The sequence below is a fragment of the Cygnus olor genome, chromosome 1, assembly GCF_009769625.2.
Source record: "Cygnus olor isolate bCygOlo1 chromosome 1, bCygOlo1.pri.v2, whole genome shotgun sequence".
Classification (NCBI taxonomy): Eukaryota; Metazoa; Chordata; class Aves; order Anseriformes; family Anatidae; genus Cygnus; species Cygnus olor.
In genome coordinates, this window is record NC_049169.1 from 87,716,124 (window position 1) to 87,735,892 (window position 19,769).

Genomic DNA, 19,769 nt, shown 5'->3' on the forward strand with positions numbered 1-19,769 from the left:
CTGTTCATTAAACACTCAGCAGTTTTGAATATAGATTTTAATACAAAATACGGACTATTTAAGAAGCTTGTATTCATCAACTATGATATAATAAAGAACAGGTTATGTTGAGTACAACCAAGAAATAGGAGACAGCAGTGATACTAGATACTAATACAAAGTAATTAAGTGGCCCCTTTTTATACACTGTTCAATCTTCAGTTTTTTTCAGTGACATACATGAAAGCTGAAGTGTTACTCCTTTCATTTCAAACTGCTATACGTTACTAGATATACCTCCTATTCTTTTCTGAAAACAGACCAAAAAAAAAAATCAACACCTGTATAATTCAAGGCACAATGCAAGTTTTAAGGAGATGTCACAGCAAAGAAAAGTATCAATTAATCTTAAATTTCTAAACAATCTTAAATTCCTAAGTTATTGATAACTAACTTCTACTGAAGTAGAACAAGAAGAAAATCTCATGCCTATTCTGGATGCAATTCAAGTAGAATAATATTTTTTTAAGGAATTGCGTTACAACAGATTTTCCCCATCCCATTAACCAGAACTCATTTTTTCAAAAAAATGAGTTCAACACTCTAAATCACAACTTCTTTTTTTTTTTTGAGCTGTGTTACTCAGAAAGCTGAATTTCTCACATCCTCAGTTTTTAAATACTAAATTAAAAGTTACATATAAACTATGATCTAGTTGAAATACCTAAGTTCTGCATGGATTATAAGATTATTTCTCTACTCTCAAAAAAAAAAAGTATGGAGAGGTATACAAGAAGCAAAAGTATGTGATTTTGTATGATTTCCTCATGAATTAAATGCAGAACTACAATAAGTTCTTGCAGTCCAGAAGAAAGAATTGCATCATGTGAGAAATGGCAAGTATAGGTCTAGAGCTACTTGTCTCCACACCATTAAAAATGTTATTTACAGTATCTCAAGCTAGGGACAAGAGTTTTTTAGTTAAATGTAAAGTGAAAAATTAACTGTACTTATTAATTAATTAATTAATTAAATTAATTAACTGTAAATTCATGTACTGTGGAATAGCACTGCATAACTTTTTTTGATAAGAGCTTTTGGTACATGACAAAGTCTTGAAATGACTTAAACCCAGAAATTTCATGTAAAGGTTAATAGTAATTAATAGCTGAAGAAAAATAGAAATAGGAACTGCTGATATTTATGACAGAGTGCTGAGCTCACAAGAATTTCTCCTGCATATACTTTGCTATGAAAAAGTACACCAATACATTGGTAGAATAACTAGTAACCATAATGTTCAACAAACGCAGAGGTGCTCACTGAATTGAGGCATAAAGCCCCAGACTGATAAAGTGTTTTTTTCTTCTTTTAAGTTTTTCACAACTAATAATCTCTTGCCAAGTGATAAATAAATTAATTCTATAGAAGTGAGCTTTCACCTTTATTTTCTTAGGAAATATAGCTTTGCTTACAATACCTAGAGGGACTAACCAACACAGGTCTCAACTAGAAGACACCTGTTTTATTACATGACATACCTACCCCCAACATTATGATAATGAACCATGTGACAAGAAGAGTACTCAAATACCTTTCAGAAGAAGAACACAACTAAACAGTACTTATTAGAAGCAATAACTTGACAGAGAAATTTAGCTACAGTGACTCCACTGCTTCCCTGGGCACCCCCTTCTAATACCTGACTACTCTTTCTGAGAAGAAATTTCTCCAAACTTCTAACCAAAGCCTCTCTCCCTGGAGCTATTTCAGCTTTAAGTAGAAATGTGGTAATAAGGTTAACTGCTCAAACAACTTAATTAACTGAGATCGGTAACACACTGAATCATGCTGCCAACAAACAACCTCAGGTGACTGCTATCTCAAGTTTTTGGCTCCTCAGGTAGACTTGATCTCTGGGATGAAACAAAACTTGACTCCTGGCAAGCTGAAGAAAGAAGTTTAAAGTTTGTTTTGAAGGTATCTACGTGTGAGTGTTAAAAATGATGCATTTTTAGAAGCTATACATGAAAAGGAAGTCAAGAGTAGAACTGAAGAGTTGAAAGCAATTTTTATGTGGCTCAGTGAGTGTTCAGTAACTATGGGGATGTTTTTAATGGTGTTCTCAAAAGTTAGTTCAGTGTTTAGTTTGTAAATTTAGTATTTTTAAAATGCAAATTGAGTGAATGTATCATTCTCTATAGGGACTTTAGAGCAGAAGTACTAAAGGGAGATAAAATTTCACTGCAGTGTTTGAGATTAATAGTGGCAATGGTGGAGAGAAATTCTAAGAGATGTCTTGATACTTATGACCTCTTACTTTTGGAAGCTCACGATAAAGCTTAGAGTACACAGCAATGTACTACAAATAAGTTTGATCATAGAAGATAACAGCTATGTGAGGACTGAATGCTGATAACTGGCTTGGCTACAAGAGTAGAGCTGTATACTCTTAGTTTTCATTTTCAGATTCATGGCCAGTATAACATGGTGAAGGAAAGTGTTTTTTTTTAGTTTTTTGTTTTGTTTTTTTTTTAGCCTTTGATTATGAGGCTTAGATACATGAACAAAACACATTTGTTGTTTCTGTATTGTGGAGTGTGGATTTTGGTTTTTTGTTTTGTTGTTTTTTTAACATTTTAATTAATATGCTTGGAGAAACATCTGAAGCTGAGTGTTTTGAGGTTAGGTTTCTCAAAAATCTTAACAGTGTACCGCTACCTTATTCCTAGCAAACAGTATGCAACTGTTGCTATCAGTAAACTATCAAGTTGTTTAAGTAACCTTTTCAACCCAGTCAAGCATTAACTTTGATGAACTAATATCTTTCTTCATACAGAAAATTTTTAAAGGAAGGAGAGGAAATTATACTTATCTGTCGAAGTCTGTCTTTGAATGCTCTTTGCAGAGATACCATCCGAGTGCTTCTGTTTGCTTAGTTATTTAGATTACAATTCTACCTTTATGTTCCTTAAAATTGAAGGTGATGAATACAGGAGGGAATCAAGAGAGAGGACATTACAGCTCCTGTTTCTGTTACTTTTTCTCAGCTTTTGAAGGATTACAGAAGCAGTAAATATTTCATTTTGAAATTCTTTCTCTATTCTAGCTCTGGGGAAGACTTCCACAGATAGCTTCTACTTTCTTTCCAGTCCATGGGATCTAAGACTTCTGTGAGGATCAGGCTATACAAATAGAATCTTTAGACTGGCAAATTGCACCCATTGTTGTTGGGGTGCATCTGAAGACTGACGCAGAAACAGGCAAGAACACTGAGTGAAAATAGGCACCCCAGAAAAGATAATGGGAACTTGATCCGTATTTTGAGAGCTGTTCACAGTGTAAAATCAGAAATAAGAACGTTATTTCTTTTTGCCTTTCAAGATCCTGGATCTGGAGGTGGGGCGATGAAATGTGGTGAGTAGGTTGAGGTGGTGATACCACCTGCAGCACTGTAACATGCAAATGATTCCCTTGGTTACGTGGTCTTGCCTTCTTCCTTGGCACTTGTAAAGAAATGAGGTATCTTCCAACGTTAATTTTGTTTTGATAAGAGATAGGAATTAATTTTCTTCTGGAATCACAGCCCTTCCAATTCTGCAAGGACTGGAGGAAAATTTACATTTCACTTGACAGTATATGTATCAATTAACTTGATGAGATCTAGTTCTGCGTACAGCATCTTTCCAGAGCTTTGTAGACTTTTTAATGTTGTGTATTGCTGACTTGTATTGACTTTTTTTTTCAGTGGAATAACAAAAATACTAACCTTAAAATTGCACATTTCCTAACTTATCCCAGTTCACTCTATCTCTTTCTATAGTTAAAGTACATAAACTATCTTCTATTCACATGCCAGTGACATTCTGTGTGGCCACAGGAAGGAGTGTTTATTCATCAGTGTGCTTGGTTTTTATATTAATGTGTCAGAGACCTAAGCATAAACTCATACAGTGTTTTATGTGGAATGTAAATCAGGAATGTAAATCAATAGTCAAATAATGACCTGAAGATGCATGGGAATTCTCCTGTTCTTTTCAAATTATTTCTTCTAAAACCCGATTTTTTAACTCTCATTGCTAACTTCTCTCACGTAGTAGGTAGCTCTGACATTTTGATTTCCTACGCCCCACCCCCCAAAAACCAACCAAACAAACTAACCAACCAAACGAAAACAAAACAAAGAAAAACACAACTGTTTGTCAATATAATTGTCATGTCTGGTACTTTGTGCAGAGCTCCTGTCCAGAGGACTGGCATATAATATACAAGTAACATTGGCAAACTCTAGGGAGGCCAGGCCTGTATGTTATCATTTCCCAGATTCCTACTTGCTTTTCTTGTTAGTGTACATTAGGAGATATGAGCTTGTAGGAAAGCTTGGGTACTGCAGAGTGGTATGACATCGCTGTATTTGATTCTTTGTGCAGACATGGAAAAAGAGAATGATAATGTGTGCTAGTGACATGTTGGATTGGGAGGAAATAATTGTAGTACTCTGTGTTTCTGATATAGTTTTCAAGTCAGTAGGTTGTTTTCTTTTTTTTTTTTAGCTTTTCTTCTTTTTTTCCTGTACTCGTGGCACTGAGATTATGTGCAAGACAGATGTTCAGCCCCTAGCCACCATCCTCCTGTGGCTTTCATGCCTCCAGTTTGATTGAATATGAGCACAGCGAAGTTTTTTCACCTTGAGACAGTCTGACAAACGTTCTTTGTGTGAATGGTGTACTTGGTTGCTCTAGTAAACAGTCTTCTTTTTATCCAGATGTCGGGAGAAGCAATGACTTCTTCACAGTGCACCTGCATTGTACCATATCTCATTCCTCCAGAGATGTAGAGGCTACAAATCCTATCTGATATTTCTTTTAGCCAGTTCAGAGGTGTTTCCAATCAGGCTAAGGCCACATGCTTCCTTGCCATAGAGAAATCTGTAGATGAATGCTTTCATTGAATGAAAGCAGCTACTTGGTGCAGTTCCCAGGAAACACTCCCACCAGAGGGAGTGTTTTCAGCCACACAGCTGTGCAGCATGACAGAGGAGTGGAAGAGCTCAAGCTCTTAAGGCAGAACTGAAGAATTTACAGGCAAACAAGCAAAACTCTTAAATCTTGTGAGGAATCATGCCTTGTCTTGGCAGACCCTCTCATCATCTTGTATGCTTGTTTCTTTGGATTCCTTGCTAGGCCTCATGTTGCAGCTTACACTGGTGAGAAAAAATGGGGTGGTTCTTAAGGCTATGTGGATGTGCTGATAATTGTTCTCTGAAAAGGGAGAGCTGCTTTCTCTGCCATGTTTGACAAGCAGGATTAACAAAAGACCTTCAGGCCAGTGAGATTCTGTATGGCCACAGAAAGGAGTGGTGCTTCATCTCTATGCTCCCTTTCTATACCAATACTACAGGAATACACACCTGCATGCCGGTTACCTTTGCAGTACATGAGTGTGTGGCATGAGCTTGACTTTTTTACTTTTTTTTTTTTCCTTTCTAGCTGACTTTCTAGACATTTGTGTCTCTCCATTTTTGATAAGGAAGTTGAAAAGGGATGTTTGAGTCTGCAGTGAGCACAAGATCCAGTAGCAGAAAATGGGCTATGCCATGTTAGAGACAGACCCTGAGAGCAGTACTGTTGAAACTCTCTTGCTGGAGTCTTCTGTCCTCCACTGAACAAAGTTCAGGCCACAAGATAGTTCATCCATCTTCAGCTTCCAAGGCTGAAGTTAAAGCTCCGCTGGGAATTGTTTTCCATGATTTGTCTTGGTGGTAGTTTTATTTATTTATTTCTCCTCAGAACCAAAAGGAGATCTTTTATTCACACCGCTGTTTTCAAGGAACCAGACACAATTCAGTGCCTTATTGTTAAGGCATGAATGTATAGCCAAGAAATACATTGTTGAGAACAAAAGCCTAGCAAGCCACCCAAATGACTTGACAACTTAAGTATAACAAAATAAGGAGTGTTGAGAGGACTTTGACAGTTTTCATTAACAGTGTTGTATGAGGCAAATGCCTACTTTGCCAGTTTTGGCAGCAAGTCAAGACAGCAGTACAAGGAGTGTAATTACCTTGGGCACTGAGCCAAGTAATTTTGTACTAGCATTTTCATGCAAAACGCATTAAAGACTTGACATAAATTAGAGAATACCAGTATACCTCCTATTTTAAATGTCATGTTCTTGACTTAAAACTAACTAGGAGAATCACATGTGGAAACTTCTTAAACTAAGCAGTCTTATCATAGAATTCTGTTAGATGAAGTTTTTTTTTTTTTTTAAGTTTCAACTATGCCTTAAAGTTTTTTTCTTTAAAATGATCTTAAGCACTTGTCTGCTTCATTATGACTTGTACAATAATGTAGCAAAAAGCTAAAATTAGAAGAGTTTCACTGAATGGAAGGAGATGGCTTGTGGGAAGAAGCACTGAATCTAATGATAATTTCAGGTTGGCCTTCAGAGGCTTCCATCATTTTAGTCTGTCATTAGTCTGAACTTATAAGCAGATAATGCAGCTTAATTACTTGATGGAAGACACTTACTAGTATATTCATGCTACAAATTATTATAAATTCAGTAGTTACATGATATAATTCCCACTTCTCTCAGATGTAACTCCTGTGCAACAAAACTTCAAAATTGTGGAAATGTATGATCAGTCGGCATGTGCCTTCTAGAATGCCACCATGTGTGATTCTGTGGTGACTGTTTTCCTGAACTGAGTGTGGGAGGGGAAAAAAAATTGATTTTTTTTTTATTGGCTTCTTATCAAAACAATATAAGTTGTTGAAAATATTTGTGACAAGTTTGGTTGGATGAATATATTCAAGAAAAATGCAAAAAGAGGCAATATTTCTTAGGCATAGCAACAAAATTCTTGAATCTATGTTAATTTTTGAAAAAATGAAAGCACAAAAAAATTCCTTTCAGGGATGGAAACAATATGATCCTGTCAAATGTTCAGTTACATTTAAAAAAAGACAAAAAAAAAAAAAACAAAAAACAAACTATGAATTGCTTGAGCTATTCAACTTAACATTATTTTTATTCAGGCAGTATCTCAGAAAGGAGTGCACTAATAGCATGCACTGACTTGCTTGCTAAACCTGTTAAGATGTTACTTATATTTAGTGGAAACTGGGTGCTTATATTTTTCTGAGGTTCTGGTTAGTTAAAGTGTGTATGCTTTATTATAATAGATATTATTTCATTGAAAAGAAAGAGCCTTGATACAGGCAGACCTGATTTGGTTGATATCTGACAGACTTGATAAACTTCTATGTGTTTCATAACACTTTGTGTGTGGTTATTTCACTATTGTTTGGCTTTTCTATCTTTTTTTTTTTTCTACTTTTGGGTTGCAACAAATCTGTTGGGTAGACATTTGCAAACCGTCTTCCACTAGAGATGCATGAATGTGAAGTGCAAAGCATTAAACTTGAGGTACTCCTTTTTCAGTTGTTAATACCATAAATATGTATGCCAGCACTCTCTATGTCCACTCCCTTGCAGCAGGAATGCAATGTGCATAATTCTGTTATCAGCCTGCCCCTGGGATCTCAGTAGGACTGTCAGATGTTGCCTTACAAAATGAAGGATCAGACCATGAAATCTGGATCTTTACAGAGAAATGCAATACAGTTAATCTAAAGAGAAAGAAAAAGATTAGCTACTTAAACTGTTTCTTGTTTTCTGTTTCCTGCAATTGGCTTTGACAGAACAAGATTGGCTCAAGCCTGGATTGTGCATTGCAGTGAGCTTCTGGATAACTTTAAAAATTTTAAACTTACTTTCACTCTTTCTCAATATCAGCAGACATCCTGTCTTCTATCACATAACTGTGGCCTAGAGCAACCTTTCTACTTCACAACCTTATTTGCACTTCACCTGAACTTCTTGCATCCAAATGCAACTGTTGACTTTTTTTCTTCCTTACAATGATGTACAAAGAAACTGGCTGAAGGTGTCCAAATGACCTGTGCTGCTCTGTTCAATCTGGTTCTGATAATGCATATAGAGTTGGAAATGTTTTTTTTTTGTAAACTTTCATGATATTGAAATGTCTGCATTTGCAGATAGTCTCAATAGCAGGTTTCTGGCTGTCCTTCAGGTCCTTTCTCTTTCCCTCAGTATTGCCAGAGTGTGACCAGCAGATACTCATTGGGATAGGTGGAGGGGTATCTTGGACAAGCATTTTCTTTGTAGTCCCTCACTCAGGTCTAATCAACTCTGCAGCATATACTATGTTTCAGAAGGCCAATGTCTCTGGTTTGGTACTGCTGTGTCATGACTTCATGTTATGAAGCTGGTGGAGGCCCGATGGGAATTAGGGGAGAGAGGCTGCCCACAGCATGTTGTCCAGCCACGCTGTGCGAGGTGAAAGTGCATGGACTCTATGGGACCCTCCTAATGGAAAGACCATGGTGGTCATCTTAGACACCTGCCTGGTTTTCTCATCTCTTTTATGGCCTTCATTTGGCCATAAAAACTGGTCTTGATATAGCAGAGAGTACATATGGTTTTCTCACAATGTTTGTATGGCAATGTCAAATGAACTTCCTTTTCAAACGAAAATCTATGAATTGTAAATACCAGTTCTGCTTCTCAGAAGAGCATTTGGTTACAAATGCTAGCATAAGCTTATCATTATAGCCTTCTGTATTTACAGATGTCATTGCAAATTTGCCCATTCAGTCAGAGTATCCATTGTAATAGCAAGATCTTTAAAAGAGATGTGAACAAATGCTATAAACTTCTTATTGTGTATTTATGGCAATGCTTTTTAAGTAGTTATTTTTCAGTTAATGACTAGTTTCCTACTTTTATGCCTAAGTATTCTGTTGTCTTCCTGCTGTGGAATTTTATGCTGGCAGTATTCTTTTTAATTTTTAAGGCTTTAGAGGTTATTTCTTTTTCTGTCTATGGAAATGTGTGTCCCAATATAACTCATTAAGAGCTTTCTTTATTTCTTTTGTTTGATTCCCTGCTGTGGGGAAGTGTTTTAATAAATTATGTTTCTGAAAATGGTGGCTTTGTCGTTTTGAAACTGCAAGCACGATGTATAATGCATCTGTCAACTTCAAGCAATGATAGGAAGGCAGTCTCTACTCTTGGGATGAACTAAAGGTGGTTCCTGAAACCTCTTCAAGGCTCATGATCAGGCTATGGTTGACAGTAAATACACTACTCCTCCTTCAGGTCTCTCTGCTCTGTTTTAAACTTCTTAAAACTGTAGAGTAATCCCAAGAGAGGAGACCTGCAAGTTTGTTTGGGACTCTGCTGAGACTGATCCTTCAAGAAAGATGACCTCTTATGTATACCCAGTTAGATCAGGGATTGGGCTTCAGACTCTGCTGAGAACTTTACTCCCAGATACTTATTTGGGTTTAGTTGAACGATTGTCTGGGATTTGCTGGCTATATGAAGAGAGCATTATGGTGACTTTGAGTATTACTTCAAGTTTTTCAAACATAATAGTTCTTCTCTCACTAATGCATCATGTTTTCCTATCTGTGGCTACCTGCTGTTTGTCACCTGAGGCAGTTCTGAGTCTGGTGGAAGGTAAGTCTCACTCAATCCAAGTGTTTGTGAAAGCTGTTGCCAGCTCAAAATCAAGCCACAGAGCTAGTTTTCTGTCCAAAAAGGCCATGTGGCATCTTTGTGACTTCAGAAGAGTTGAGATTTTAAAGTGTGCGTGTATGTAAAAGAAAAACCTCTCAATCTGTCCTTGTTCAATGAAATTATGTTCATACCTGGAAGGTACCAAATATTGATTATGAGAAAGGAGTTATTCGGTTGGAACATGGAATAAACACCTATCAGATCCTTGCCATGCCGCTCCATCTGTTTTCTAATATGCTTGTTTTATTCACCTATGTGTTTATCTTTGCAAGACAGCTCCATCCCAGGCAAATACAATGGAAGAATTAAAGCAAGCAAAATGACCAAACCTGTAGTAGAGCATAGGAATAAACCAGTCTTGCAAGCTAGTGTTTGAAGCAGCACATTCTTGTCAGTTTTAGCACAAAGGCTAGCTCCATGGTTATTAGTTCTACCTGCTTTAGAAACACTGCTGTCATATCTGCTCTAACTTCAGAAAACTACTATTTCATTTACATATTGCTACTATATACTAGAAAATCACCATAGCCTGAGGTACATTGTTTCCTTTGTTATTTTTTTCCCTTTTGAAGCCTGTTCTTTCAATTGTTCTGTGGCTTCAACTGTTTTGCATTCTATTGTCTGGTATAAATGGTCTCTTCTGGCACTTTTTTTTTTAAATAAAAAAAATAAAAAATCCCCATTGTATATGGGGACAAAACCACATCCTCAAAGACAAAATGACTGGCCAAATTGCATCTGGGAGAATGAGAGGACTTGGTCTTTTATAGAACCTTTTTCAGCCTGTTTTTTAGTTTGGGGAAGTAGCTTGATTCAATATCTTTACCTTTTTTCTTTGCAATTCTGGGGACAACTTCTTTTTTCTTCTCTGAGGGCTGCCTGTCCTCTGCCTTGCTAATATTAGTCTTACAATCTTTCTATTTATGTTACGCAATGCAGAACTTGGCACTTGATAGCACTTTTTCTTCTTTAATTTAGTGTGAGAGTTTCAACACCCCTCTCCGCCCCCCATTTTTGTGTAATCTAAATACCACATTAAAGGGATAAGATGGAAAACATGGCAAAGAGTCTAATGAATCAATTTTTATAGATGCATGACAACTTGGTGACTATTTTATAATTTTTTCCTCAAACTTGCTTTTTTTTGTGAAATGTGTGAAATGACTAGACGTGACAGAACTTTTCCCCAATATTGCAAACAAGCAAGAAAGGCATAACTGTCTCCTTTGCCCTACTCTAACTTGCTCACAGGTATTTTGGTGACAGTTTCCTTTATTTGTGATATATTCTGCTTGCAAGTATAGCTTCACTGAATGAACGTCTCTGAAGGCAGTCTGGGTGGTCTAAAGCTGCATTTGGGTAGTGCCTTGAATTTGACTACTTTCCATACTTGAGCGTTATTTGGAAAAGATAGATGGTACTCTAGGCGTCAGTGGAGATACTTGTATATTGGTATATTTGTGCACTTTGTGTACTGAGATTTTTAACTCTGGTAATAGCATCAATCTTCATATTTTTTAGGCTAGATGTAATTGTAGATGTCATGCTAACAGAAGTATACAGTTAGTTTTCTTTCTTTTTTATTTTCCTGTGTCTTAGGCCCTGATTTCCATACCATGATTCATTGCGAGCATATATAGTTACTTTGGTTTTTGTCTCTTCTTAAATAATATGAAAGGAAATAGCACACTAAAAGTACAAAATCTCATTTTCTGCAAAATGTCAGTATGCTAGGTAATTCTTCATGATTAAATACAGTAAGAACAGAGAGCCTGAAATCTTTTAATCTGAGTGGAATTCATTTGTTATGTAAATTAAGTAGGAAAATTGTGTAGCTGAGACTAGGAAGTTTCACATTCTAAATCAAACTCCTAATGTCTTTGTACTAGTTCATCTTTTATTGAAAGTTTCATTAATTTTTTGTTAACCTTAATAACAGGTATGTAAGAGAACTTCAGAATGTAAGTTTTCATTTAAAAACTATATATATAATCTTTATATATTAAAATATATTTTTGCCCATTCCTTTGAGCTGTTCTTTTTTTTTTTTTTTTTTTTAAATAAAGTATTCAGAGCTGTGCAAGCTCTTCAACCTGCCCATGTTTTCAACTTCTCCTAATGTGATTTGTTTTTCAAAATTTTGATCCGCTTCCCTGAATGAAGGGGACACAAGACAGTGAACTGATGACGCAGGTGAGAAGACAGATGCACTGGGTAAGAATAGTTAGATGATGATCTGGTTTTTATGTGAATGCAGGCCCTAGTGTGTGGGATAGAGGACATCAGCTTTCACTTGGCTTAGTGCTGCTTCTGAGTGTGGAGGAGCTTGTGAATTCAGGCAGTGTCAAAGAAAATAGCTCATGCAATTGCAGACCGAAAAAGTCAAAACAGTCTAAATTTTGAACATTCAAAAGTGCAATGACTTCCTGTCTTTCATAACTTAATTACCCAGTATTTGACTTGTGTTTTTCATGTTGGAAGCAGGTGTACTTACACAGGGAGATGTTTCTCTGCATTACCATTAGAGGCCCGTAGACTTTGATATTAATATAATTTAGATGCCCTTCATTCAAAGACTGAAGTCTTTGAACAGTCCAAACTATTCCAGCTTCATGATGAAGGCTAGGATAATTTGGATGTTTGCACTGTAGATGTAGGTGAAATGATTCTTCCCTGAAGAGACTTAAAATTGTTCTATAGTAACATAATTGTTTGAGAAGCAATTCTAGGCTTCATCTGATCCAGCAGGAGACTACACTTTTAACCAGTTTCCATAAGGAGGACATGTTTTGCTTCTTGTATCCCAATAGCAATTGTCAGATTTTCAGCTACGTGAGGTCACTTTTTTGTCTTTATGCAAAATATATTACAATTTCACATCTTCAGTTACTTAAAAGCAGATTTTGATCCAAAAATAAATTGCTTTCTTCTTCAATGTTAACGGAACAGCTGATGAGAATTATGATTAAATCACACTTGTGACAATATGAAATGAAAATGTGGTAGATCAACACTTCTCTTGATTTGCTTTTCTTGAAATATCAATGCAATTCTACTTTCAATTTGAGGGAGGGGTCAACTTTTTAACTGAGACCACATTTGTAAGCTATGCAGTCTGTTTCACCCATTGTACTGTACTTCAAAGAAAAAATTGATTTTTATGTAGTAAGCTCTATCTCTTTCTGTTTATTTAAAACTGTTCTTTCATAGTTTGCAAACTATGAAAGCACTTTAAACTTTGTTTTTGGAAGACATTTGTCAAAGCATGGCAATTTTTGGAATATGCTTAAATACATCTCCCAATAATCTCTTTACTCTTCTTGTTGGCTCTTCAAATTGCTCGTGCAGTGCTATTTTGCATTTCTAACATGTAGAATTTCACACTAAACTAGAATATTCTTAAGTACAGAATATGGAGAATCTAGTAAAATATCTTCACCTGAGCTTCAATTGTTACGACTTTGTTGCAAAGTATGAAGTGACCTGTTATAATAAGAAATTCACCTTGTTAGTAGAAGTTGCTATGTAGGTAAAACTAAAGCAGCAGTCTTCAGTCTCTTCATGTGCTTTTTTGTAGAGCTTACCAACAGTTATTCAACTGCTTTAGTTGTTCAGTTAGTCTACCAGTAGATTATCCATAGAGGTTTAATCAGTTTGTCAGGTTTGCTATACCTCCTCTCCCATAATTCTCTCCCTCTCACTTTAAGTAGGAGTTATGGACAGTATTTATCTCTGTGTTTGAATACAGATGATAAATCTCTTCAGGTGGCTTTGGGAGATGAAGCTTCAGAAGTTTGAAAGATAGGCATTTACATTTTAAATGTGAATTATCTGGGCTAGTGGGTTATTATGTCTTCAGGGCCATTTCTGCCAATGTTTCTCTAAATGTGACACATGGGACTGACTTCTTCAGCCTTAATAAAGACGAAAGTTACTAGAGCATGAAACTTTACAAACAAGTTCTATTGATATATGTTGAAAATTTTACTCATTTCCATTTTAAGTGGAAACCAGTTTATAGCCTTGTAAAATGGAACATCCTAATCATTGTTTTTAGCACTAAAAATAACAGATATGGCTGTAAAGTTACATGACACTTCACAAATATAAAGTAAGATTTATCCTGAAACAGCTCTGAAACTTAAGTACCAAACACAGGCAGAGTATTAGAACAGAAAATAACACAGCAAAAGAGAAAGAGGCAGTAAGAAGAAAGAAAGGGGGTGGAGGGGAAATATGAGGATTTTTGAGATGAGAACTTTTAGGGAGAAGGAGTAATAATCATGAAGAGCAGAATATGAAGATGAAATAATTATCAGATAATCCAGATTACAGATATGGGTTTCTAGCCATAATTTATGTGAGTAGAGTTTTAAGATGAAACAGCACTTGTACAGGAAGATAAAGAGACTAAATGTGACATAAAAATGTCAATGCAAGATATGGGAGAAAGGGAGAAAAATATAATAAATGACTTCATATTCACTGATCTTCAAGAATGGAAGCCAAAACATTGGGTGCAGGCTGACATGCTTGCAATAGAGAGAAGGAAAGATAAATTGCGATGAAATTATAACAGCTAAAGCTTGAACACTTTCAGCACTAAGTCTGTGGAATTTGGCCAGCATATTTGATACCATTTGCCTTTTTTCAGTGTCAGTGGTATCTCTGTCTTTCCTGTTAAAGGCAGACGTGAAGCTAGATTCAGATTCTTGATGCCTGCTTTGACAGCTAAAGTTTGGCAATATTAGCTTAGAATAAGATATCCTTCAGTGAAGTGAACAGAAAGCTGAGAAGCTGAAGGAATACACTTGTGTTCGAAGAACTTCTGATGAACCTCTGAAATACAGTCTTCCTGGTGTATATCCAAAACAGTAAATACATTCCTAAGTGTTTAGAAAATAAGTTTGATTCCATGCCTTCAAATATTAAGTATATCCTTTTCTGCACTCCTCTTGTGCCAGAGTTCTAGGACAGAGATAATAGTAAGCATATCTCTACATCCTTGACTTCACAAAATCTTGTTCAGAAGTTTTGTAGGAAAAATATGGATTTAGGGTCTCCTGGTGCAGATTACTAACCCATTACTAACCAATCATCTCTAAATGCACCTGGTTATTTGGCAGGCACATATCTGCTATGTGTTTCCACCTCATCTACAGTGGGCCCTCATAAGCCCCTGAGTATCCTGGCCTCCTATAGGTCCTCTTAGATGCAGATATGATCTCAACTCATAGATAGCATTGTATTTCTTTTACAAATGGGCAGTGCCTTGAGGAGGAATTTAAGTCCTGGATTTTAGATTCAGGCTGGTTCACTGAAGGTGAGGGAGGAGGGGAGAGAGAGGACACATGGGAATGGAATAAAAAGCCTTTCCCTTTCTAAGGGTACAAGGAGCAAGTTCCTTTGCTAATGTAGATCTCTGAAGAAAGAATGTCACAGATATTCTTACTACTCTTACAAGTCACATACTGATATGTGATTTCATTCATAAAATAACTGGGTCCCAAACGATTTAGGTTAGTATAAGATCACCCAAATGCCTACAAGGAATAGTCAGGATAAGTATCTTGTTCCTGGTGGGATTTGTCTACTCCAGATTACTCATGCCGTTGTCTCAGTGATTTCTGAAAGGCAGTGGGAAGTACAGAGATGCTACAGATGGTTATGCACATGCTTCCTTATGCTGAGTAGGCTTTCTGCTCCTGTCCAACCTTTCTCCTGAGCTTTTGCTGGGGAAAAAAAAAAAAATCAACTAGTGAGAATTGTTCACATCAATAATTCATAATTCTCATTCTATTCTTTCTATGAAGAAAGACAAGGAAAGAAGGGAAGTTGCACTAGAGGGAGATGGAGAAGCAGGCTATTTCAGTAAAAAGGAAAAAAGGACTTAGAGGTAATATAACCTAAAAATGGATTGTAACTGCTCTCAAACTTGTCTTTATTGCCTTGAAGCCTCTAAATTATCTTCTCATAAAAGCCTGCTTCTGTGAGAGGTATTTTCTATTCCCATTCTGGTCAAGAGGTCTCAGGTTTCCATGTGTCAGAATTATTACCTTGGCAATCAATAAGCTTACACTAATCCATCCGAGATTTCTCTTTTGAAATTATTTACTGGAAGTGGCATGTAGGTTACAAAATTTAGCTGAAACTGGAAGAGTTGTGTTAAAGATGAGTTTATTTCCATTAGCTCTTTCTGAGAATTTAGTAAAATGCTCATGTTGTAGGAGTTGTATGGTGTGTTGAACCAAGTAACAGCTTATAGTGGGAAAGTACACTTGATGCTTGGTAGGAGGGAAATTTCTCCCTCTTATAAGAAAGAACTGTTTGACTACTGATATACCAGCAGCTCATTGGTCTGCAGCAGCTTTGAACAGCTGATGCTTCCATCACCCTCTCTTGATCCCATTTTTCTGTAACAGGTAGGAATGAGAGAAATCTGTACAGTTCCATTTTCACAGCAGTGGCACTCATCACAGGCATGCTCAAAATTCTGGCTAAGCTCATCACTGGCTCTGACTTGGCTGCCACTGCTGTAGGCATCTCTCTCCACAAACACTTTGTGTAAGTTCTAACAGGCTGTCAACCTACGGCTTAATTGTAAAGCTGGAACAGAGCTGTAGTGATGTGGCATTAATTTAGACTTTCGAAGTATTTTGGCTATATCTAGGGATGAATGTCAGGTAAGAGATTAATCTGACTAATATCTGTTTCTTGTGAAAGTGTATAAGTTGGATTTTCCTCTATAATACTTCAGAGTGAATCCCTGAGGAAAGGGGAACCCTTAGCAAATACTATGTGCTAAAGGTTTGCACAATGTGGTTTCTCAGGCTTAGCTGTTACAGTCTAATGTTGTGGTTTTGGGGACTTTCATTTTCTTCCCCTCTGCCTGCATGTCTGTTCACAGTGGCATAATATTGGTTTAAGGGCCTGACTTGTAATAAGGATGATAGGAGTCAGGTACCAAATATTGGTACTGCTCAGATGTCAATTTTATTCTCTGAACCTTTTGAAAATCACAGTGTGAATAAACTGAATGTTCTCAAAGAGCTTAGTAAGCCTTAACAGAACACTGTTTGGCAGGAAACAGAAGATGACAAAACCTTATGTTAAGTTTCGAAGAGGATTTCCAAATAATCTGTAACAAATTTTAGTAGTTCAAATAAGTAAACAGCACTTCTGTCCTCCTTGACCATCCCTCCAATTCATAATATTAGTTTGAATTCTGATTTGCTGAAGGTTTGCTGCCTCTCCATTTCACTACATTTTTTTTTTTTTTTTAAATGGGAGACCAGTTATGACAAGCAAGAGGGTGCTTAGGAGGCTGAGGTGTCATTTTTCACTCCCTGCTTTATTCCGATTGCCATGAAAGCTAAATTTCTTAGTTTGTGAGGATCACTAGTAGTCTGCTATTTTATAAAATCCTTTGAGAAGCTTGGATGAAAAATGTTATCAAAGTGGTGGTAGTAGTATACTCTTTACCTGTTCTATAGGAAAATAGAGGAAAAGAACTTGGTTTTCTTTTGAAAACATGTATTTGCATTGGTATGCATGTATGAAGGATAAAGAATGGAAAATAGCTGGTGAGATTTTGTATACAGAACTTTCTGAAGGTATTTCATCCTTTCTTTACTGCGTTTTATTTGTAAATCAAGCCTTTATAAATCAAATCTGTGCATATATAAGACAAAGCTTGAATCATAAGAATTTTATTGACTACTGAAACAGTGCAAAAAACCTTCTGTTGCCTGTGAGTGGAACTGAGTCCATCAACAGGCTTCATCTGTGTATAGTTTGATGTAAATGATAATGCTGCTGTGAGCAGGGATCGATTCAAGATAAAGCGAGGTTTGCTGTAGACACATCAATACTGATTAAAATATGACTTGTTTCAGTCAATTTAAATACCAGGCAAAATATTGCTAACTTCTAGAATGCAAACAGCTTTGCTTCCGCGCAGACCCTGTACACTGCTCACTCCCTTCTCTGCAGTTTTATGTCCCTGGCACCTCCCTAGACTCATGTATCTGCTTGCAATGAGCTCATTAACATTGCTACATGGATTACCAGGTAATCCACCCATCCTTGTTAGTAAATTGCAGGAACATCTGGCTGCTTGGAGCATAGCTTTAACACTGTTTCTGCCAGTTCAGTTTGAATATAACTTCCCTTCATTTCAATCCAAAGCAAGCGTGAATCATTTTGCACATCTATTTCAAACTTATTTTGCATTTATTCCAGCACTGCTAGTCCTAGACACTGAACTTAAATGTCATGAGATTGAAAAATCAGAATTTGTGCCTACAACTGTGTATATGGATTTTCTTGTATGTAATTGTCTTACTATTTGAGCCCATAATATTTTTTTTTAAGAAAAAACTAGAAAACATGAAGGAAGACACTGTATTGTTTTATTATTACCTGGCTCCCAGTGAAGAAGCTTTAATAGTGAATGTTAACATACAATGTTCAGTGAAGTTGCAAGATGTGGCAGTCATTGTAGTGAAGAAGTGGTACGGTGTATACTTGGAGTCCAGGATCTAACAACTGTTTGGCTTGTATGATGTATTTTATAAGCTTTTCATTCTGTTTATTTCTTCTTCCAAAGGAAAGACTGATTCCAGTTGTTCCTCAGTGAACTTAACTTTGCTGTACTGCCTGAATTGTGGTCACTGAAGGTACTTAAGGCAAAATTTTGTAAGGATAAAATGAAAGAAAATGCCAGTAGAATGATTCCTGGAATGGTCTTCACCCCCTGAGCTCTCTTTTGATAGTCAGGGCCATTGAAAGTTCCCCACATAATCTGGAGGTTTTGAGAGGAGAGGAAAAAGAACCTGAGAAGAGTTAACATTTGTTGTATGCTGTGGTTTGGTGGTGTCTGAAGAGGCGGTGGGATGTGACTGTGGAGACACATACTGCTAAACTGCCTTGTGCTGGGAAGCCCTGTTGGGCCACAGGAGGACTTGTGGCTCTTGCCGGTAATGCCTCCAAGGAGAATTAAGGAGATGTCTAGAAAATAGGTTACTACGCCATGTGTTGCAGACTTGTATACCTTGGTAGCTAGGACTAAGAAGCACAAAGGGTCTGAAGCCTTACTGAACTCATCTTCTGTATGAAAGATGGATTTTTTGATGACAGGAGCACTGGACTGTGTGTTTGTCACTTATTTGTTAGGTAGTTTTGGACAAGAGAAAAATAATTTGACATGTCCACATTCTCATCTGTAGAATGAAGATCTTATGTGATTTCTTTATGGCACGTGTGATCTGGTCACCATTAGTGAGAGACGAGTGTCTTCACTGAGATGCATGTCTACTGCTTACTGATGTATAGAAGCTTTCAGATGGGTTGTACTCCTGCACCACATAACTACTTGGGTACATATTTCCTTGCTGTTGCAGAATTCCTTTAACTTTGGATAAAATTGCAGTCTGCCTTCCTGAATAACAATGCAGAGTCAGAGACATATTCTGTCTGTAATACCTTGGATTTGAGGAAAATGCATTTAAAAACAAACCCAAATTCACATAAATGTTTTAAAAGTCAGGTCTGAAATTGGATCTTATTCAGTTTAGGTCGATAGTCTAGAAAGAAAAATTCAGAATAGGAGATGAATTGTGCTGAATATTTATTTCTTGGGGTTTCTCTAAGGCTTTTATTATGGGAGTTGAATCTAACAACAGTGTCTCTCCTAAATGCTGTTAACGTATCCACTTTTTCTGTGTTCCTGTTAGTAGGAAGCAAATGACCTCAGTATTAGGAGGCAAATTTGAAAACTGCACAAGGAATTACATGTTAAAAAGAGAGAGAGAGGTGTGCATACTTCCTTTGAAGCTTTGAAAATGTATTTCTGCAGGGTAAGGAGCTTCTGAAGCTACAGCAAAAAATAAGGGTATTTCTTTCTTTTCTCTTTGTGCTATGTACTGAGACGTTTTGGGGAAAAGCAACAAGACTTCATATAAATATACCAGTATTCTTTGAATGTCCCCATTTCATTATTCCCTTAATCATATGCTGGAGAGCACAAAAGTAGTTATAAGACTCTTCCTGGTTCTTAAAGAAAACTGCTGTGTGGGCTGAAAAGATGCCTAATTTGTAGACCGAAAGCAGAACTTTTCAGTTCTGGGTATATTGTACAATTGCTTACAATTTTGACAGGGTCAGCCTAGAGCAGAATG

The 19,769-nt window shown here is 36.7% G+C and overlaps 1 long non-coding RNA gene across 3 annotated transcripts in view; it reads left to right on the plus strand.

Annotated features, from left to right (window-relative positions):
• Positions 1 to 1,887: 1,887 nt before the first annotated feature.
• The window catches only part of LOC121075099, an 88,979-nt gene continuing 71,097 nt past the window's right edge, over positions 1,888 to 19,769 (plus strand). For 2 of the 3 annotated variants that reach the window (XR_005822720.1, XR_005822721.1), the window contains exons 1-2: positions 1,888 to 1,969; positions 3,089 to 3,396. This is a non-coding gene — a long non-coding RNA (uncharacterized LOC121075099). The remainder of the gene's footprint in view (positions 1,970 to 3,088; positions 3,397 to 19,769) is intronic. The other variant, XR_005822723.1, reaches the window with a different exon arrangement.